This window comes from Myxocyprinus asiaticus, chromosome 42 (assembly GCF_019703515.2).
Source record: "Myxocyprinus asiaticus isolate MX2 ecotype Aquarium Trade chromosome 42, UBuf_Myxa_2, whole genome shotgun sequence".
NCBI lineage: Eukaryota > Metazoa > Chordata > Actinopteri > Cypriniformes > Catostomidae > Myxocyprinus > Myxocyprinus asiaticus.
In genome coordinates this window covers 15,422,741-15,446,564 of record NC_059385.1, presented here as the reverse complement: position 1 = coordinate 15,446,564, position 23,824 = coordinate 15,422,741, and the positions used below count along the sequence as shown (strand labels likewise).

Sequence of the window (23,824 nt, the reverse complement as noted above, 5' to 3'; positions counted from 1 at the left end):
AAAAAAATAGAGAAAAATTATAGTACTATATACATCTACAGTTGTATCAACACACAGCCGTATACTGAACACAAACCAAAAAAAAAATAAAAATAAAATAAATAAGAGAGACTTTTTTTCTAACACAATGAAATAGCAGAGAAGACAAGAAATTATATAGAGAAAGGAGGGGGAATGGAAATTGCATCTTCAACATGAGCATCATGGTTAAACATTTTAAAAGACATGAACTAACGACTATGCCACAGATAAGACAAAACCCCTAATTATTAAATAGAAATACTCAACTGTTTGTCTGATTGTAACAATGTTGGTAGGGGTCGACCTGGTGGAAAAGTACCACTATGTCTCTCTACAATGTCTTAGGGATGAGATGTTTGAGAGGTTCTTCAAACCTTCTGACCTCTACTGTGGAACTGTGCCATCTGGTCCAAAGCTTTCTCTATCAGATATGGGCCTCTGATAAGGTCCTCTGCAAAGAAACCACCAGGCCATCCGTCTCTCTCAAACACCAATCACAGACGGAATCTCAAATGCTCTTTCTTTGACAACATGAATGGCGCTCTCCTGAACGATGCTGTCAGCGCACAATACAGGAAGATGCTGTGAATTTCAGGAAAAAGAGAAAGAGAAATAGAGAGAGATACAAGAAAGGAACGACACTGGCTTGATGTGCGGAGCAATATCTGGTATCACAGCTTGCCTAAGGGAAGCCTGCCACAAGAATGCCTTAGTCTTACTTGACAGGCCTGAGACTGTTAGTGGAATCTTCTGATGTCACATACTCCCCCGACAGCTTTGACATGCGTATGAGCCACAGGAGGGAGAGGAAGCAGGACTGCTCCTCGCCACTGTATTCTTTAATGTCGGCTCTTTTATCGAGGATTCAAGCTGTCAGCTGTAATCAGAAGACTACTGGTGCGGAGCAGACGAGATAAGACCTGACTGTCAACAACCCATCATACACTCCACACAGATGCTTGTACTCGTCCTACTCATCACACCATCCCCAGAGAGAGAGAGAGAGAGAGAGAAAACACAGGAGACACAGGTAGAAAAAGACAAAATGGACAAATGAAAAAGCAGATAAAACCAGAATGGGAAAAAAGGTCTCTAGGTGGACAATAAGGAAAGGCTGCATCATGGTAGTGTTGGTATTTTGGTTTGTAATTCCGTGATTTATCAGGAATTACATTTTAATTCAAAATTAGAATCAAAATTCATACCGGGCAAATTCTTGAGGGCACGTCTTTTGTTGGGTTCTAGATCATTTTCTACAATATCATTATCTCTATTTCAGTTTTTCCCACACTGCTATTCTACAGCGCCATGGCAAATTAAATTATTAAAATATATAATGGGCATATAATATACTTTGATTCTTAATTGAAGGTGAGAACATAAAAAGACCGGAAATTGCTAAATTTGATGGTAAATAGACAACATGTCTTTCTATTGGAGTTTTTGCTGGCTGCACCATTTGTTCTTGAAAGCGTAACTGTCATGAAAATCATGTAAAAAATCTTAATGGACCTAAAAATAGGCTTCATCTTCTATGTGCATCTTCTGTGTCACAAGCTGAACATGAACTGACAATGCCGACATGAGCATCTTTCTACTGTATTGTATTGCGTTGTGAAAAGAACTCAATAGAACCATCTAATGTAATATTATGCAGTGTCCAGTCTTGTTACCTCAATCACCTTCAATTAAGAAGGTGTTTTGTCTAATTCACAAACAAATGACTCTTATGATCAGGTTCTTTAAATTAATTAATCAAAAAGACTCACTATCTCACAAGTTATTGTTTTCAGATAGTCTAACAAAATCCTCTGAAGGCCCTATTTTAAGAGCGCAGCACTATGCGATACATCATACACGCAAAGTTAGTGGGCATGGCATGACACTTTGATGTTTTTGTGGAAGTATTTGATAAGTCTTGGTGCAAGTGGGTTGGTAAAATCATGTGCACAAAGCGCTAATGGGCTGGGTCAAGTGCAATTTAATTCTAAGGGTTTTCTACGGTTATTGCACCGTCTGCGTCCTATTATTTATTCCATTCCCTGTCAAGCAGCATCGATATAAATGAAGGCAGCCCATTCATAAGAATTTGGCAATGTAAACTGACTGTATGTAATACCGATTTGTGTCTTATGTTCTTTTGTGCAGTAACTATATCCTTGCTGTGAACTCTCTCCTGTTTTGTCTGCCACCATTCCAGTGCTATGTTTTAAGCTGTGAAATACTACACAGTATATTTGTGTTTCCTCCTGCCTCCGGACCACAATGAATGTGTTCTCTATCGGCCTGTATCACCTGTGGTCTTGATGTTATGGGATGCTTGAAACATGCTTTGCTGCTCTCCCATTTTTTATTGTTTTGTACTGTATATTTCTTGTATGTTTCTCTGTTTTCTTTTATGCTTAATTTCTGTACTGCGTCCTTGAGCTTTGGAAAGGCGGTATACAAAAAAATCCAAAAACGTATTATTAATCATCTTGATCTACTGACACACAATTCATGACTAGTATTGAAAGTGATTGATAGCTCTGAGATATCATCTGCTGGTGTAATCCCCAAATTGCAAATGCAGGAACTGATTTTAGACTATAAGCTGAGAATAGACATGGTTCTCAAACGTCTCAGCACAATGACCTATTTCTCAGGAAAATAGCAAATTGCCCTTTATACCACTTCATTAACATACAATACACCCACAGTTTACACACATTCATCCACACTCCCACCTACGGCCATTTGTGCTTCGTGCTGGCACGAAAATTGTGCTAAGAATTAGCGCTCTCACGAAAATTGGAGTGCACGGTCGTTGCACGTAGCTCTGCACCTAGCGTGATCAAGAAAATAGAGCCCATCATCTGTCAGTGAGGTTACTGAATTAAAATATGACTCACTTGTCATGATGTTTATGACAATGTATAGTTAAAGATACATTTTCACGAAAGAGTTTTGCTGTAATAAATTGTATTTTAATTCAAAATCTCCACTACTGCAAAAACAGACTTCATTAGAAACGACTGCTCTATTTCCATTCTAGTGATTGGCTGACACAAAATCGGCCATTTTGTTTGGATTTGTATATGTCCATTATCACCGAAATGGTTAGCATGTTTTAAAATGTACATATTTATTTTGCCCCAGGAAAACAGTGCTACATGCGCTTAATATCTTAGTATGTAGCCTACTATGTCAAATTCTGCATTTAATTCTGCATTCAAATATGCTTTAATGAAGAAAAAAAACACCCATTACACACTGTAGCTATGATGGATTTTACATATTTCATAATTATTTACATATTTACTGTACTCATTACTGCGGTTTTAGGGCACGGCTGTGGCTCTCTCTCTCTCTCTCTCTCTCATACACACACACACACACACACACACACATTTTCAAGAGCAGATGTTGGAGAATAACTAATAACTATTCATGCAAGCACACAGGAGTCAACTGGTGTCTGGTTACCCATCACAGCACAACCTCCTTCACTGTTTACTGCTAAATAATAGAGTTGATTCATAATGCTGAGGTCAGACCTGCTCCCTCAGTGTGTATGTGTTTTTGTGTGACTGATGACTGCTATAGATCACATATGCACTTGTAGCCTCTCCTATCAAATGTGTATGAAAACACTAGGTGACCTGAAATTATGTTCAAAAATTTGAGGATGAGATAGAGAAAGAGAGAGAGAGAGAGAGAGAGGGGGAGAATATTACTCTATGAATAATGTATGTTTTTTGTATAAAATCAGCGACATCAGTGGTTAGCAAAATGTTGCGAGCTGAATTCAAACTCACAATGTCAAAATGAACACCAAGGATCAACATGCCAGAGCACTAGTGTCAACCACTACAACACAACTTTGGCATAATTATTTTATTTGATCAGAGTTCATTCTATTTTCTTAATGGCATATAATTGTTGTTCTGGCACAGTAATCACACAAAATCGAAATTATTGGAACTGGCTTGGAAAACTAGACTGGAGACCAACAGAAAACAGGCATGAGGCTACATGAAACACAAAGAGAGCAAGAGCCTACACAAGAAATTCCAGTCAATTAGACCCAATTAGATATATGAGATAAACCACTGGAGCTCTCCACTGGTTTCCCACACGCAGAAGGATCCCAAACTGTTTAAGAAAATAGAATCAATGAGATTATGTGGAAACACTCGACTGTGGGGCATGTGGAGTTTGTAAGATGAAAGGGGAGAGCAATGTGTGGTCTGGTTTTTAAAAGACAAGTTTGTGCCGCCCCCCCACAAGATGCCACCCTGGGCGGCTGCCCATGTCACCCAGGCCTAAATCCGCCACTAGGTGAACCCAAAACCAGCCTAAATATTCAGTGTTTCCTTGAGACATATTAGCCGACTAGTCGTTCAAGCAACCCACTGACTATTCGATTTTGAAAATATGTAGTTATTCATATCCTTACATCTTCCTAGTCCATTTGTTCCTCTACGTCACACTCACCCACACACACACACACACACATCATCTCCCTCTCCCCCAATTACAAATGAGTCCATTAGTGCGTGCACAGTGCGCCCTGTACTGCCGTCCCATAATGACAGCTGAGATTTCCATCATGATTATAACGGTTCCCTCGGCTGCCATCAGCACAGATGGAAGGTCTCTCTTTAGTAATGAGCCATCTACCCACCAAAGGGCACATCACAGGCTTTGCTATTTAGACCACTGTGTGTGTAATAGCTTGCATGTGCAACCGGATGTGCCACATCTATATGGTGTTTGATGAGCACTGAAAGGTAAATAGGTGATAAAAATCGCATTACATTCATTTCAGATCCATATATTACAGTCATCTCTTCTGGTGCTTTGTTACAGTGAATGGAGGCCATTAATTTGCACAGACACTCAATTTACGTGCTTCATTTGATGCCAAACCAAAGCAGAGTGTTGGTTTCGTTATTCCCATTCATTAATTTAAAAACATACTGTATCAACCAGAGTTGGAGCCGCATCTGTAACATTTACATCAGGGTTGGGTGGTATGACAATACATACTGCACTGTTTTCGGCTGTACCGTATATATATATATATATATATATATATATATATATATATATATATATATATATATATATATATACACACACACACACACACACACACACACACACACATATATATATATATATATATATAAAAAGCATACACACACATATATATATATATACACACACACACACATATATATATATATATATATATATATATATATATATATATATATATACACACACACATATACTGTATATTATACACAAGCCCTTATTTTGCATGAAGGAAGAGCTTTGAGATTCTGTGTGTATTTGAAAATATTTATTTGTTCTATCATCTCCATAGAAATAAAGTAAGTGGATGTTTCCTCCTCTGTGTCACTAACACTGTGTCATTAATGTCATTAACACTGTGTATGAACCAGCAACGACCAAGCACATTTGTCATTATGCTAACGTTAAATTAAAGTGAAACCGAAGCGCATGGTGCTCACTATCAAATTCTCGTTCATATTTTTGTGGGAGTTTGTCACAAACCGCCGCAGACGGGCACATGTCAGAAGCAGTTAATCTTCAGGCGCTCATCAGGAGATGCTCTGATTGCGGTCCGGGTCAGTAAGATGGTTGGAGTTCAATTGGAGTGCTCTCACATAATGCAATAACACTGGAAAATGAGATACAAAAATGCAGCGTTCATGGCATTTCTATATTCACCTAAAATTCACTTATTTGGATAGTAAAATGTTATTGGAATATGAAGTGCACCATAATTGCGGTTATCTAAAAAACAAAACAAATCGCTGTTAGATCAAATAATAGCGATTAGGTGATTAGTTAAAAATCATGACAGGTCTAACGGTGATAAAAATTAATACAGATTTTGGTCATACTTTGACTTGTCTAAAATGACATTTATAGTCTTTTAGAATACAGTTGCACAAAGACAAATCTCAGATTCACCCACAAAAACTTTTATGTGAACAGTCTAATTTAAAGTGGAAAAAGCAAACGTGAGAAACAAGACTGGTGTTTTATATTTGTCTTGCTGTGGAAACACATCAATCTGAGCACTAATTACCTTGTTACAGATAAACACATGCACTCACAGTTCTGCTTTCTTCTGTCAGTAAACACTGCAAATTGCCTTTATCTTTAAACATTTGTTGTCATGTGTCTCAGTAGGGGCCTCAGCTGTGCAGAAAGGATGTTTACTCATGAATCACGCTTGTGAGAATATAAAGATGTGTGTAAAGAAGTGTCTCCCCAGCTCTCAGACCTTTACAAACCAAGAGAGGTTTTTAAAAGCTTGAAGCTTCAGGGGAAGAACAGATTGAAAGGAGGAAAATGCATCCTGAAGGACCACAGCATTGAATAATTAAAAGAAATGGGACTGATATGTTTGTGTAATTGCTCATGGGAAAAAGATTATGAACCTTACCACACTACACCCTAAAGGGATAGTTCACCCAAAAATGAAACTTGTGTCATCCTTTATTAACCCTCATGTTGATCTAAACCTTTTTTCAATGGAACACGTCACCATTCACTTTCATTGTATGGAAATGTAAAAAAGAAAGTCATAAGTTCGAACAACAAGAGAGTGAGTAAACAATGACAGAATTTTTATTTTTACATCTAAAGCACATTTTAATATCAGTCCTCTTTGTTTGAAGTTACTTTTATATTAGCCCCAAATTAGACACTTTTAATTACATGTCTGTAGACACTCCCCATACAAACTGAAAGTAAATAATTTGTTTCTACTGTTTGACTTAACAGAGAACAAACTAACTATCCTCTGAGGTTCATTAATCTCCATTCCTCTCCAGAGGGCCACTTAGTGTCTGTGATCTGTCCTAAGCCAGAGCCAGTTACAACCTCACTTATAGAGACTGGACACAATCAATGCCTGTCCTGCTCTCTGAGCCTCAGGGACCGCCCGATAACAGCAGACAGGCAAAGAGAGAACACCACAGAATTGCATCACATTGTTGTCAGAAACAGAAATGAGCTTCAGTTACAATGCCGGATATCAACAAGGCAGCCTCATTAGACTCAGTCAGTACTGCCTGTCACAAATGGTGTAGGGTGTGGACGAACACACACACACACACGGCTGTAAGCAAAAGTCCTTATGGGCATTATATTTATATATTTGCAGCTTGACACTCTGGACCCTTAAGCCTAGACAATAGTGCTATTTTAATAAGAGCCGAAATGTCTCCCATGAGGCCTCGGTTGCACATCCAGTTGGGGGAATCCATTTAATTTCCCCCAGGCCACCAATGTCTTGTACACATAATTGGAGCCTCGCACACAACAGGCTGATCTTTTTTGTTGATCGTCCTCCTGGGGTTAATCAGGACACAGACGGACATGATTTTCCTGACCTGACCTGTTTTTGCAAAGCTTAACACCCTCCAATTATTCTGCTGTAACAAGCATGTTGGTGAGCGCTGGGTACCGGAGACTAAGAATGTGCATCAACATGAGTTTGTGGTTGTTTACGAGTCCAGTGTGCTCAGCGTATGCGCCGACCCACTTGTCATTAGGGGCATTTTCTTGAATCCATTCAGCAAGTGCTCTGGGGAAACAGTAGATCGAGCAGAACACTGATTTAGTCAATAGGCAGTTTGTACTGACATCACAGATATTATTACTTAATAGAACACATACTGCACATTTATATTGTGCAAATATACTCAAAAAAATATGTGATAAGTAATACTGAGGTGATATCCGGACCGTTGGACGGCATTAGTTATGGACTAATACATCGGTCAATCCCATTAATAGGCTATATTTACTATTTTGAGTTCAGACTTTTTTTTTTTTTTTTTTTACCAGCATTGGCCAATAACTATTCCTGACTGGCCGATTAAAAGAAGTGGACATTCTGTTTAGTGTCCACAATCTACAGACAGTTTTGTCAATGGAAAGTGTACATTTATTTGTTTATGAATATTTTGTAGTGTTAACATATGTATATATATATATATATATGCATTATATCGGCATGTTCTCTAGATGATGCTGTCGGCATCATTAAATCAGCCATTAAATAAAAAAAAAAATGGTCAAGCTACAGTATCTGTACTCCTACATGTATCAATTAGTGGCTAAATTCCACTGCAGTATAACCCTATATTTGGGCCTACAACCTGCTTGCTTGTGTTTATTCTCCTTCAAAATACTTCACATTGATGTTGTGTTTGTAGTATGCAATGCTGATTGAATCAATTTCCATTCTGGTGTGATCTAAAGCTTTGCCACTGTACCATAATTCACATGGGATGTTTTTCCCTTCAATTCGATTTCAAGGACTTTGCAACCTTGCCCTATTCACACAGGTTCATTGTTACCTTTTATTGCTTTGTGCAAATTAACGCTGAGGTTGAGGGCTCTTGGGAAACTCTGATAATTGAAAGTGTAAAATATCTTGTGCCTTGGGTGGAAGTGGACGTGAAACTTAAAATCAAAAAGTCATGAATGATTTCTTCAGGTTAACCTTTATTTTGTCTGTGATTATATTCCATTCAGCCACTCTATGATATGCTGGAAATAATAGTGTTTGTTCAGAGCAAAAAGCAATTCTTGCCTTTTCACTTAGCGGACTGCTGCACAACTAATAAAAAATGAGCTAATGCAGGGCAAAAGATGGAAGCCCTTTCCCTCACTAACTGACTGGCTAGATGCCTGTAAATTCAGACAAGAATAAAGTATGATAGAGAAGGACACAAGACATCATAAACTGGTCTGTAATGCACTACAACACATGCCTACAGTGCATGGGGCCAGTAGGCGGTCATGTTGATAATGCCTCCAGGCAGCTATTGCAGGTCCTATACATGCAAGTATAGGTCCTATCTACTTGAATGTGCCAAGACCGAAACCTCCAAAACTATTAGCCCAGATTATGTTCCAATAACATATTTCAAATCAGGAATTAAAAATGCCAACAATGGTAAATTGTGTTTCTTCAGGTCAATTCACACACACTCAAAAAAATATTTTTCAGACTGGTCTAGCCAATACTTGTATGATGTAGAGTAAACAAACAAGTTAACTGTTCCTTTAAAGGGATAGTTCACCCAAAATGAAAATTATCTAATTATTTGCTCACCCTCAAGATATCCCAGGTGTGTATGACTTTCTTTCTTCACCAGAACACATCTTAGCTCAGTAGGTCCTCAAAATGCAAATAGATGGAGATTTCTCCTTTGAAGCTCTAAAAAGCACAGACAGTCAGCATTTACATCATCGATACAATTCCAGCAGTTAAATTAATGTCTTCTAAAGTGATATGATCACTTTTGGTGCAAAAAAATATCAATATTTAAGTACTTTTTTAACTATAATCCAATGCGAGTGTAAGGTTCACGAGAGGGTGGAGTCCAAGCAGTCTCTCGTGTGACGTATTTGCATTGCCATGATACCGAAGTAATCTCACGTTCTCCACTTGGTTGAGACATCCAGGATAAGCACACAAATGCACCATTGTGAGTAAAGAAACAGATCAATACAGATCTAAACCAAAACCAACCGAACTACTGTACAGCGTTCCTCCTTTTCATTGTAAATGGTGCTGCTCTTCTGGCTGTGACGCACATGCGTCAGTCCTCGTGTGTTTCAAATGCCAATGCGATTTCGTCACAAGCGCATACTGCTCCTGACCTTCAGCATGATTTAGAGTTAAAAAAAGTACTTAAATATTTATCTTTTTCGTGTCGCTTTAGAAGACATTCATTTAACAGCTGGTATCGTATGGATGACGTTTATGCTGATTGTCTGTGATTTTTGGAGCTTCAAAAGAAAAATCTCCATTCACTTGCATTTTAAGGACCTACTGAGCTAAGATATTTTTCTATTTTTCTTCAAATGTGTTCTGGTGAAGAAAGAAAGTCATACACACCTGGGATATCATGGGGGTGAGTAAATCATGAGAGAATTTTCATTTTTGTGTGAACTATCCCTTTAAATGGAACACCCAAACAGATGTGAAGCGATAAAGTGACAAGTGATATCTCTTCCATTTTAAAGGTATCTCTTCCATTTCAGTTAGCTTTTTTCCTAACCAGTTTCGACCAAAAAGAGAGACAAGATATTTTGTTGATCGCTAGGTTTCTATTTCTATGTCCTGTCGCTTGTTGTGGTTTCAGTTGGATAGGATTAAAACTCTAATTATCACAGAGGAGATACCTTTTACCTTGCCAGACATGTTGTTATAATGTCTCTGACATGGCCAAAGAGAAATGTGTGTTCATTGGTGTCCTGCTGGTAGGTTGTGTCCCTTATGGCAAGAGCACACAGCATTAGTCTCAGCCATGGAAACAAACCCCAATCACTCAACCCTTAACACAGTGCTCTCTTCAGGGACAAACAACTGTCAGGGGCTCTCATGTGTGCATATGTGTGTGTGTAAGGATTTTGGAGGCATCAGCAAGGCTCATTGTGGCCTAAGGGAAAATAAAAAGATGCTGATTCCACACTAACAAGTTGATCATTGACCACATGTTAGAAGTGAGCGTTAGTACCCAGATATACACCTTGACAAAATGAGGCTCTGTCTGCTGGGCGAGATGGAGGGAGGAGAGAGAGAGAGAGAGAGAGAGAGAGAGAGAGATGTGTGTGTAAATGTGTGTGAGTGATTGTGTTAGTGTGGAAGGGTCATTACTGGCTGCCTTGGGGCACTCTGATGCATCTCTGCTTACAGTATGCTCAGCACAAACAATAGCTGCAAGTCACCATTTCCACTATAACACATGCACACACACTAGGCTATATTTGATAGATATTTTATAGAAATTTGGCAGATAATGACAGCTAAAAATACAGATTTGCCTTAAAGGGGACAATTATACAAAATACACTTTTCAATTTTTTTGTGTCCCCAGTGTGTGTAGACAACCACAAAATATGGTAAAAGACCATCCCCTCGTTTCTTTCCTTTCCCCATCAATAAAAAACAGTGTCTCCGAACGAGCCGTTCAGGTTTGCAGCCCCTTATGACGTCAAAAGTGGAAAGGTACCGCCCATGGCTGGTGAAGAGATCCGCCCGAGTAGCTTATCTCTGCCCTCATTAAAACCTGAGCGAGCATCGCACAGACCGCCATATTTATCTCCTCGCTAGAGTATTTATCTCCTCGCTAGAGCCGCTTGTGCTAACTCGGACTGCTTCATAAACAAAGGTCAACATAAGGCTGAATTTGCTTCAAAGCTAAGGATCAAGGATGGATCGATACAAACTCTCCATGACCCAACTTCAGATTTGCAAGTCGTAAGTTTCGCACTTTATACTTTTTTTTTGTTTTATGTTTGCAATTTGGCTTTCTGAATTTGCTTGTTTGCACAATGCACGAAAAAACGCTTGTTGTGAAAACATTGTGCTTTGTGTAACTTAGCAACAAGGCCCTAACTACCTTATTCCATAACAATGAAGCTGTAGCTCTGTTTCAGTTCTGATATAAACTGATTGGCATCCGCCACAGTCCCGCTTGAGTGGTCATGCAATGAAGATTTTCCGTGTAATAAAACCGGTCATTATTTCAAAAACTATTATGATATGGTATTTTCGACAACTATAGCTGTTTTTCATGTTTCATAACTCGACCTTTGTTATGCACAATACAGGATTGACTTGGTGTGTTCTCTGTGTTATTTATAATTTTTTAACGGTTTAATTTCTCCTGCATTGTTGTCACAGGGGTATCCATGGCACCAGCAGGAAAGGCACAGCTCACTTCCAGAAAGGGGTGTGGGGAGCAGCAGCTCCTTTGCATTTAAAGCTACAAACTAAAACAGCCCATTTGGAACAGGGCTACAAAACAGGGGTATAAAAGGCATGGTAGAATAAACGATCTGTGAGGTATTTTGAGCTAAAACTTGACAGACACATTCTGGGAACACCTGAGACTTATATTACATTGTGTAAAAAGGGGCATAATATGTCCCCTTAAAAAGAAAATAGCACAATTCACACTAACTTTTCTCATGTTTTTTTTTTATTAAATATTTTGATGTACAGTAGAAAAGTTGGATCATTGTTTGGTACTTTTGAACCTAAAACAAACAAGGACTATACAGGTTATATATATATATATATATATATATATATATATATATATATATATATATATATATATATATATATATACACACACACACACACACACACACACACACACCGATAAGCCACAACATTAAAACCACAGACAGAATAACAATCCTGAACTGAATAACATTTATTATCTCATTACAATAGCATCTATCAAGGGGTGGGATATATTAGGCAGCAAGTGAACAGTCAGTTCTTGAATTTCATGTGTTGGAAGCAGGAAAAATGGACAAGCGTAAGGATCTGAGACAAGGGCCAAATTGTGATGGCTAGACGACTGTTTTAGAGCATCTCCAAAACGGCAGCACTTGTGGGGTGTTCCCGGAATGCAGTGGTTAGTACCTACCAAAAGTGGTCCAAGAAAGGACAATCAGTGAACCAGCAACAGGGTCATGGGTGCCCAAGGCTCACTGATGCATGTGGGGAGCGAAGGCGTATAGGGCTGTGTAGCTGCAGACCGGTCAGAAGGCCCATGCTGACCCCTGTCCACTGCCGAAAGTGCCTACAATGGGCACGTGAGCATCAGAATCGGACCATGGAGCAATGGAAGAAGGTGGCCTGGTCTGATGAATCACATTTTCTTTTAGATAATGTGGATGGCCGTGTGCGTGCGTCGTTGGTCAGAGCTGTTTTGGCAGCACGTGGGGGACCTACACGATATTAGGCAGGTGGTTTTAATGTTGTGGCTGATCAGTATATATATATAGCTATATACAGTATATAAAGATCTGATTTTTACAGTATTGATAATGTACAGTAAACAGACCAAAGCCAATAAGGGAAAAAACAGCAATATTGGCCAATATGGTCACTTACATATTGTACATATAAAGGAATGACCAGGGCTAGTTGTTACAGTGGCTATTCAGGTATCTCAGTAATGATAAGATTTGTCAAAAGATTTTTCATAAGTCAAAAGTCCACTTGCACAAATGTGTTTTCTATGGCAGAGGTTTTGCATGTTAGATTCTATCTAATTGTCATATATTTTTCTATTGCTCTTGGGTAAACAAGCGAGCATCATCAAATCACACTGGCATACATTCAAAAGGAAAGGGGCAACTTTATTTTGAAGGCAGATTTTTTAGGTGTGTTTTTAAGACAAAGGTATTTTTTTGAATGAAAGTCAGGTTGAAAATGTTGTCACATTTTTCTCAGGGCAGGTTATCACATGTTTAAATGTCATAGATTTATACAATTTATAAATTGCAATATTTGTTGGCCTAAATCAATGTTTTGATATTTTTGTATGTTACTGTTTCCATTTTTGTTGTTTCATGAATCATTTTGTGCTTCAAAATTGCTTTACTGTTTTACTTTTTTAAACAAAGCCTATCATAGAATGTTTAAAGCAGGTATAGATTTAAAAAAGAGGAGTAGATTTCGTTTTGATGGTTGTGATGTTGGGGACATGTTATATGCCCTACTATTGGGGAAAGTTGTCACAAAAGGTCAACGTTTGTTCCATGGACTGTATCCTTTTTTCCTGGCCAATAATAGCATAAATGTTCAATAGCTTTTCTGTAGCCAAGACTTTAAGGTTGTGTGGCTATGCAAAAATTGACTCTCAAAATAAACCTAACTTGAGAACTATTCACTGGAGGAAAGAGTGTAACAACTAGCCCTGGTCTCCCCTATAAAGCCTACATAATGTCCACTGGTAAATCAATAGCCTCCAGTGCCCTATAATGCTGCTCTCAAACACAAAGACGTTCTATTTTATTGTGTCAATTAAACAGCACCAGTCTTCCAGCACAATAAGTGAGCCGCACTGTTTCACCCATAATGCACCAGCCTAGCAGTCAGGAATAAAGGGGTGGCAAGGGGTGAGGGGGTGCTGTGTAACTGCATAGCCTGCTGACCTGCCCATCCATCAAGCAGCATGCATCTCTCCCTGCTCTCTCAATCCTTCTGCTGTCTGGCAGTTCTGTAAGGTCGGCACATAATTTTTGCAGTAGGCCCCTATAACGAGCACTGCCTGCTCACCGCCCCCAGGATCCCAGCGATTAGCCTTCCACACAAACATGATCTGTCTCCCACCATTCTAGCATTTAAAATGCTGACCTTGCCTGGAAAAAAAAGGATCAAAACAGCCCCAGAGCATACGAAAGAAATTAAGAAATAAACACGTCATTAGAAATAAAAGCAACTGGGGAGAAAAAGAGCATGCATGCGTAAGAGAGGGGGAGACTGCAGCGCTGTGCAGCTGCGGGCCAACAGCTTTTGCGTTGCCAATGCGGCATCGTGGTGCTGGTGAAGGTCCACGACTCGACCCAGCCTCTTTGAGGGACGCTGGGTCTCCTGAACATCAATCACACTGCCAGCCTGATGCCCCCCTGCTCAGCTTCAGGGATGGCTCAGGGAAAACGCCACTGAACCGTAGGGAATGAGAGAGGGAGGGATGGAAGGAGCGAAGAAAGAAAAGCCAGTAAAAATTTAATGCACTTCGCAGAGCGGTCATGTCATACTTGGTTATGGAAAATAATCCCAGATGCTTGCAGTGGCTGAAATGGAGCTGTTATGTGCATGCCTCCTAACTCTGTCTGACAGCCGTGATGTACGACTACCATTACCGGAAAATATCACTTCAACTAACCCATGATCCAGCTCCACTCAGGGTCACATTATCCACGAGGAACAAATTACAACACCCCCCCCCCCCACCTCTTCCTCCTTCCCCGCGCCCCCAACCCCAAAGTAAATACAAATTTCCTACATGGCCGAGTACAAATGTGGAGCGATACGTTAGCTATGACAACGCTCTGCAGACTGGCGCAGATGATGAAGTACATGACAAATCACGGGCTGACAGGCCACTCTACAGCAATCAGCCTCTGTCCCGGCCTCATGAGCACCCACTCAAGCCTGTAAACAGCACTCTGCAGCTCCCTCCCCTTACTCCCTCCACCCCTCCCTCCTTTGTCAGATACAGGGAGGGCAAAACACATAATCTTTTACCACTGACAACTCGTTTGCAAAGCTTTATTATCCGCCCCGCTTCACCGTGCCGAAGTGTGGCGCGAAGATAAAAAACGTGTTTTATGTGCCGGTGCTCTTGTGGGGTGTTGGAGAAACTAATGTGCATCTCCCTCCTCCTCCTCCTCCTCCTCCTCCAACTGCCTCAGGGCAAACATCATCAGAAGATGAGAGAGGCGGATGAGGAAAAAAGAGCTAAAACAGAAGAAAGCCGAGACATCTTTGCAAAGATATCGGCAATTCTGATCATGGTTTCGTGTCAAGGACCCACGCATTTCCAAAGCAACATTTTAAAGTGCAGGTCTCCAAAGAGAAAGAAATTACAGCACTTCTCCAACGCACAAGCGCTAATAAAACTGCAACTGCTTTTCAAATGGTGTCCTCTGCCCTTGGCCACACACAGATGGGTAAAAAATATGCATGAAGGAATGAAGGGCCCCTGAGAATGCGAGAGAGGGGCGAGAGGTGTTAAAAGAGTTCAGTGATGAAGGTCCTCTTATTTGCGCTTTTAAGGTCTCAATGAGTGCATTAAAACGCACAAGGACGTTCATTTAGAGCCAAAGGTGGTATGCTTTAAAAGTACTTAAGACTAATCTCTCCATGCCTGTGTGATCTGTCATCTCCAGCTACCTCTTAAAGGCAATGGGCTGATAATTGATTAGTACACATAGAACCATTTTTCAGCACGTTTTGCACTCGTTTCAGTGGGGTATTTAATGGTCTTCAGCATTAAACACAAAGACAGCTTTAGGACATTGTGCTAATGCTGTGCCTATAATGTGGTTTACAGTAATTATTTGTATTAGTATGTGTTCATACTGACATAATATATATGACAAATGATGAGAACTGTGGAAAAGAGGCTTTTTTAAAGGGGTCATGAAATGCAATTTTTTTATTATCATTATCTTCACTGAGGTCCACTGATAATGTCAGTAAAGTTTTGTTTTGCACCAAAACTGTCATAGTTTAATGATAAATTATAATTTTCCACCCTGTTTCTCACCCTCTGACTGGAACGCTCTGTTTTGGCACAAGTGTCTCCTTTAAACTTCAATGTAAACCCTTACTGTTCTGATTGGATAACATCATGCAGCTCCTCAAATACAACCATGTTTGAAACTCAATCGGAAGAGAATAAACAAGCTCTCCACAACATTATAAAACTAAATTTCAGGGTTTACACACAATGCACATCCAACACATTGCATCTGAAAATATTAAACTGTTCACTCAAGCACATCAGCACCATAAACTATCAAACAGTCATGACATTTGAAATATTCATGATTGAAACTGTTTACTTACGATTTTGCAGTCAAGTCCAAGTGTTTTTAACCGACCCATTCGTCAGTAACAGTTCTTTGCAAAGCTTGAATCATATTATGACTGGTACACAAGCAGTCCACGGTGATATTTGCACACACACAGTCCATAGCACGGTAAAACATGATGCATACCCATAGTGCACTGAGGTGCAGATCGCCAGAAACACATCCAAACAGTCAAAGACATCTAGCTAGTGCTTGTTTACATACACCAACAAATAAAAATAGCGCAGATGGGCGCAAGAACAGCAAGCAGAGTAGCTGAATGAAACTGAATGGCATCTCCGTTTGAATTGTAACTTGACACCACATCTTTTAATAGTGGCGCGATAAACATGACAATGGTCAAATACGTCTGTACAATACAAGTTATATGCACAAAAAACTTCAAAATAGTCCAGATGGGTCTCGTTTTGTATAGCTTTACTATACAAAATGAACGCCAGTGGGCGGGGCCAAGGGTGCGATGACGCATATTATGGGGCGTGTAAATACAACTGAGCAACGTCTCATGATGTCACGAACACACAGTTTTCAGAACCTGATGTTTCAAACAGGTGGGAACTATAAATCCTCTTTTTAGACTGGGGAGGAAGTTTTGAGTTACCTTATAGTTACCTCTTATATGTCTAAATATAAATGAAAATTGGATTTTCCATTTCATGACCCCTTTAATATTGGTGCTTGATAATGTAAGCATCACTAATATTACTGCTCATATTGTACTTAAAGGAATATTCGGTCAATACACATTAAGCTGAATCCGACAGCCAAAAAATTATTTCGAGTTGTCCCTGCTTTTTTTTTTTAAATTAAATAAAATGGAGTATTTGTACACAGCCCTGGCTCTGTAAATGGGATAAAAGCAAAGTCGATCAGACCGATCCACACAACACTACTCCAGCCAATCAGCAAAAGGGGGTGGTTCTTGCAAATGCACAGCATGGGGAGTGGGGGCAGAGCGAGAGGGAAATTCATTAGAAGAGCGACAGCAAATCTGGCTGATGTGAACTTTCTAATCTCCAAGGAGGACAAATGGCTGAGAAACAGACCAAGAAAAAAAGGTCAGATGAATATAAACTAAAAAAGAAGGATTATGATCAACATCAGCAAGGTTTTTCAGCGGTGGAGAGACCTCCAAGAGATAAAAGGCTTGAAGACGGATGCAGAAGTTGGGGGCGGAGCTTCCAAAGGAGCACTAAAGGAAGGGGTGTGTTTGTTTTGGCAGTTGAGTTTGAATATCAACAGTGTTTCTCAGGAATCGCTGAGTTCAAGTTGTTTAAATTTTTGCGATGGACCACAAAATTACCGGGATTACAGGGTTAATGGCGTTACATCGTAATGGCAACAAAGTTGTAAAATTGGATATAAGTTTACCAAGGAAAAGTTAGTAAGTGACTAAAATCATGTTAACACGCATATTGTTGGTTTACGTTTGGATATACTTTTGAAACAATAAGTATTTTAGAGAGCAGGGACCCTCTCACTTCCATTGTACAGTAAGTGCATCAGTGTAATCCAGATTTTATTTGATTTTTAAAGGAAAGGAGGGACGAGTCAAAACTGTTTTTTGTGGTAATCAACATATTGCATTAAACTTTAGCATGCAACTTGTCCTGCACCATTTCCGCTATGGAAATGAATGATTACTCAAATTGTGTGGATTGTTCAGATAAAGTGTTTCTAAGTAAACAGACATGGCAATTTTCATCTGGCGAAAATATCTATAGGGACAAGAATGTCAGAGATGTAGGGGTGGGTTTTCTTGACTTTGCCCAGTAAGAAACCACCTAGTAACCACCCAGAACACCCTAGTAACAGCATAAAAATTTGCCAAAAAAAACACTCTGAACACCTTAGCAACAGCATAACAAAGCCCTGGCAATGTGAGTTTAACAAGCACCACTCACATTCTTGTCACATAAAGTACAAACCTATTTTTACTTAAAATCTTATTGGCTGTAATTTTCAGATCAGTTAAGAGAGACAGTAAAATAGAAGGACATAGAAGGGGGACGAGATTGGAACATAATGCAGGCCAGATTCGTACCTGCATCCCATTGAGCACAACAGCTTTTCTGTGCCACAAGCACAAGTGCTACTCAATGCACCATGGCTCTAACCAAAATAAAAAAAGGGGTTTTCTGAGGGTAGAGAGGCACTAAGCCTCAGCACATGTGCTGATTTGTTACTGGCTGAAGTCACCACAGATTCACTTGAGCCTCAACGGTCTTTAAATGTTCTCAGAAGGTGCAGACCTGTTAGTGTTAACTGCGCCATGAAAAGGGGACGTTATTGGATCTGGGCAGCCATGGAACATCAAACAGCCCGTCAGGCAGTGGAATCTCTCTCTCCCTCTCTCTCTGCCAGCCACGCCAGACACAATAATCCCCCCTGAGCGCCTGGTAATGAGAAGACAGTGTCCTACCTGCTCTCTCTAATAACAGACACTTCTGTTGCACACAAATCAGGGCAGGGGGGCGGGGGCCTGGGGTTTGGTGGGTGAGCAGGTTATGGTGAGTGGTGAGAACAAGATCCCTGGCAAAGAGACTGAGAAACCAAGGGAGGGAGACAGAGAAAGAAAGTAACAGGACAGCCAGAGACAGAACTAGAACCAAGAGCCTGGAAGGTGGAGGCAAGCCACAGTTGCCAGCCAAACGCTTTCAGAGCATTCTGGGCCCTGCCTGGGCTGCCTGCTGCCAATTCATCCAGCAGCAGGGGAAAGACAGAGAATGGAGGGCGAGCCAGAAAGGGCAGACAGCAGGTCTAGGGCCGAGTTCCAGCTGGAATAGGCCGGCCTGCATGATGAAGAGTGTACAGACTGTACCATTTAATAAATCTCTCGCTCTGCTCCAGCTAACACAAACGAGATGTCAAAAGGCCATTAAACACTCTCGCACTTCATGCACACATCCACACATGCTCTGACACACACACACACACACGTTGGTGCGGCTATCCTTATGAGGACTCTCCATAGACATAATTTTATACTTTACAAATTACAGATTCTATCCCCTAACCCTAACCCTCACAAAAAACTTTCTGCATTTTTACATTTTCAAAAAAACAAACAAAAAAAACATAGTTTAGTATCTTTTTTTAAGTGATTTGAGTTATGGGGACACTAGACATGTCCTCATAAACCATATTATAGCATAACACCCTTGTAATTACCAGTTTGTAACCTAAAAAAAAAGTCCTAGTAAACAACCCAAACCCGCCCCCACACACACACACACACACACACACACACACACACACTTTGCTGCTTTCAAGATTTCCAATCACTAATAAAAGCCATTAACAAAGAAAATCAGCCTGGTCTCATGAAATTTACATAAATATGAAAACATTTTTGCAAATCAAAATTGACATGCTGTATATCACATTTGGCTGCAGGTTTCTAGTGAAATGTCTAGCTGGGGGTGCCAAAAGCAAGTAAAATGGTGTCATATTCACAAGCTGTTTTAAGGTGAATTTTACAAAAAAATTAAAACTTACCTCCCTAACCTAAAACTTTTGCCTGAACCTAACCAATAGGGATTTAAAAAAAATCACATCTTTACCAAATCAACGCCTAAACCATTAGTGTTTTAAAATACATATGAGACGTTAAAAAAAACATCCTTACCTTATCAATGCTTAAATTTAACCATTAGTGTTTTAAAATGCAGAAGCTAAATGAAAAAGCATATTCTCTTAAGCAACCACCTCATTTCGTGCTGCTTCTATGACTTCATATTAGAATAAGTGTATGTATGCAAGTCTGTAATACAAGCATTAAAATGTATTGTTTTTTAAAAGATGTGTTTGAGTAAAAGTGTGTCGATATCATAAAATAGCAGGGTCTGAGTAATAGAGAGAAAAATAAGTATTTATTTAGTATTTATTTATTTAGTATTTAGTCACAATCAGCCATTAAAGTCATGATTTGAGTGAAAGTGAATAAAACGCACAGTTGCTGTAGCACCTCTACTGTTTATTTCTCCTGGAAACTGCAGGGAATTGTACCTGGAGACACGTATAACAAGTTTTGCAAAAATGTATATAGAGTCACGTTTTCACTATGAGACCAGGTTGAAGAAAAACAAGATTGCTTTTCTACAGCATAAACAATTCAGACATTCATAACTGTTTAATTTGAATATAACTTATTCCAGCCTGATCTCATGAAAATTATGCGACTGTTGCAAACTGATTTTACATGGTTAGTCAGATATATCGTGGCAGTTTCAAGATGAAATGTCCACTGAGTGGTGCTAAAAGCGAGTTAAATTCTCTCCAAAACAGATGAGGTTTTTAAGGTTAATGCTCTGTCATGTTTTAAATCAACAAACCCTACCTAAATCTTAAACTTAAACCTAACCGATAGAGTAATCAAATGCAAATGTGAGATGAAAAACGCGATTGCTGAAGCAACCATGTCATTTTGTGGTGCTTCTATGACGCTTTTGGCTCACATGTCGACTCACGTGCTCTTCAGGACTTGTAAAGTTTTATCAGTTGAGCTACCATGCCATTTGATCATGCTCAAACATGCTGGTAAATGTACTTGTTTTATGTAATGCATTATGCAATGCAATCTCAAATAACTGCTGCAATATATAAATAGAGCAAAAAAAAAAAAAAATTTGCAAAAATATAGGTATAGTAATGTGATTCTGTGAGACCATATTGTTTATGCAAGTGGTTCTCAACTTGTTTCACTTCAGGACCCAGATTTTACATTGGACATAAAATGTTGACCACACCCAGTACCAACATTGTTAATCATACAAAAGTAACTAAAATGTCTTTAAAATCACAAATGAAATGTGTTATTATTACAAGTAAATGCAGAGGCCCAACATTGCAAAATTATTAATATGACATAGGCCGAAAAGGAAAACTGACAATTTTGTAAATGCATAAACAACAGCAGGAGTGTGATTTACCAGACTAACTCATGGAAAAAAACACTGGGCAAAATATTGCATTAATAATAGCCCCATTCCCAATTGACAGATGGATTTGGACCAAAATATAGAGTTTGATCGCAACACAACCTTTGATGTAAACAACAAAAGACATAGGAAGCTTTTTTCCCTCCCTTTTAAAAGTTGATCATCTTGCCTAACTATGCACGATTACATGGTTAGTTGCATTTTATTTGCATTTAGCAATCATATTAGAACAGACCTACGACCCACCAGTCAAGAACCACTGTTTTATGTATGCTATCCACCACACCCTTCCTTTTTTAGCTGGCTTCAAAGAAAGTGCAACTCAGAGCCTCTAATTGTAAACAATCTCAGCAATTCTCTCTTTCTTTCACTCTACCTTCTCAGCAATAATAGTGCATTACATGCAGGTTTAATGGAATCGCTCATAGAATGCTGATTGTGAAGATATGCATGTGTTCTGTCTGTCAGAGGAAATGCCATTATGACATAACTTCATGGCAAGGAGTGTGCACATGCCCACTGTCAATTATAGAAGAGATAAGGGGGGGGGGAGGCCTCATTGTTATCACTTTCCTTTCCATTTAATCCATTCTTGTAGTGGGAGTGAAGTGATTTCTCCAGAGAGTCTATTTATCATTTCCTGATTTGAGCTAGAAGAGAATAAAAAGAGACAGTTTGTGCGTGGATAAAAAGAACTGACCCATTAATGTGACAAGCCTCCTCCCCTTAGGCAGCCAAATTTATAGTGTGCTCTAACTACTATTGCAGGGAAAAACAGCTACTGAATTCATTCCCAATTAGCAAAGCGATCGAAAATATCATGGATTGGTATCTTATTAACTCAACACACTCAAGGTTTTGATGCACAAAGAGCAACTGACAGAGAGCGATCTATCTGAAATGTTTGAGAATGTGTGTGTGTTTGAAAGAGAGAGAGCTCTTGTTGCTTTGTTTACCTAATAAACCTTTCCATTGTTTTGACACGTAGTTAATTAAAAGCAGAGTGACTGACATGACATTGTGTAAATCATTAGAGGAATAATAAGAAGCAGGAACACAGCAAGCAAAACAGCGCTTAATGTCTTACACAGCACATCTCTGTCGTGCCACAACAAAAGGGCTCTGAGTGACATGGCTAATTTGAGTTGTTGTCATCAAACAAACAACTGATTTCAAAACAAAAACAAACAATCATAAAAGAAAACAAATGAAGAACTTTCAAAAAGAGCAAAAAAACAAAAAAACAAAATGTGCGTGGAATCACAGATTCTTCGTAGACAATAAATAAGTGGTATGATGTATCTTGGGAAGCTTTGTGGGAGCTTGACAAACTTCGCCTTCAACAGTGTTAAATGAAATTCACACAGTTATATAAAAGCCTAATTTTGTTATAATAATAATAATAATAATATGGGTATGACTGTTTCAGTTCCACATAGCATTTGTAAATCACCATCACCATTCTGTATGTCCTGTGGATCGTACTTTAAATAAATCTGTAGGAAGTATTGTACATTAAGATGTGTAAAATGTAACTTGTGATGCTCATAATGGCTCTTTTCACATTTCACACACCATTTAGTTATTCATAATTAATGCACAGTTAATTAAGGCCTTCTCACAGTCATTAACAAGATGGTACTTCTAATTAAATAGAAACACTTTTAAGTAAAGTCTAATATTGGATTTTCATTGATTCAGGTTTGATTAATAAAAGAATAAAGATGGTTTTAGAAGTCTACATGATGCAGCAAAGTATTAATAATATTAATACTTGCACCACTTCTTCTACTACTACTACTACTATTAATAATAATTAGCATTTGCTGAAGGAAATAGCAGTGCTTTCAATGTGTGATAATGACCAGATACTACAATGACATCATCATCAGCAGTTTAAAAAGTCTTAAACTTCTTAAAAGGTTTATAAAATATGAAAATACATACCACATTTAAGGTTAAAATTATCAACAAGAAAGGTTTTGTACATTAGGTTGAAGCTGAGTTAACTGCACTATTTAAAGGGTTAGTTCACCCAAAAAATGAAAATTCTCTCATGATTTACTCACCCTCATGCCATCCAAGATGTGTATGACTTTCTTTAATCTGCTGAACACAAACAAAGACTTTTAGAAGAATATCTCAGCTCTGTAGGTCCATACAATGGAACTGAATGGGTGCCAAGATTTTGAAGCTCCAAAATCCATATAAAGGTAACAAAAAAGTACTCCAGACGACTCTGGTGTTAAATCCATTTATTCTGAAGGGATATGATAGGTGTGGGTGATAAACAGATAAATATTTAAGTACTTTTTCACTTTCTCCTCCTCCTGTTTTTGGTGATTCACATTCTTCATGCATATCGCCCACTACTGGGCAGGGAGGAGAATTTATTATAAAAAATGACTTAA

At 39.0% G+C, this 23,824-nt stretch overlaps 1 protein-coding gene across 5 annotated transcripts in view; it reads right to left on the bottom strand.

Annotated features, from left to right (window-relative positions):
* LOC127432504 (autism susceptibility gene 2 protein homolog) overlaps positions 1–23,824 on the bottom strand; it is a 472,102-nt gene that overhangs the window by 124,544 nt on the left and 323,734 nt on the right. The window lies entirely within an intron of this gene.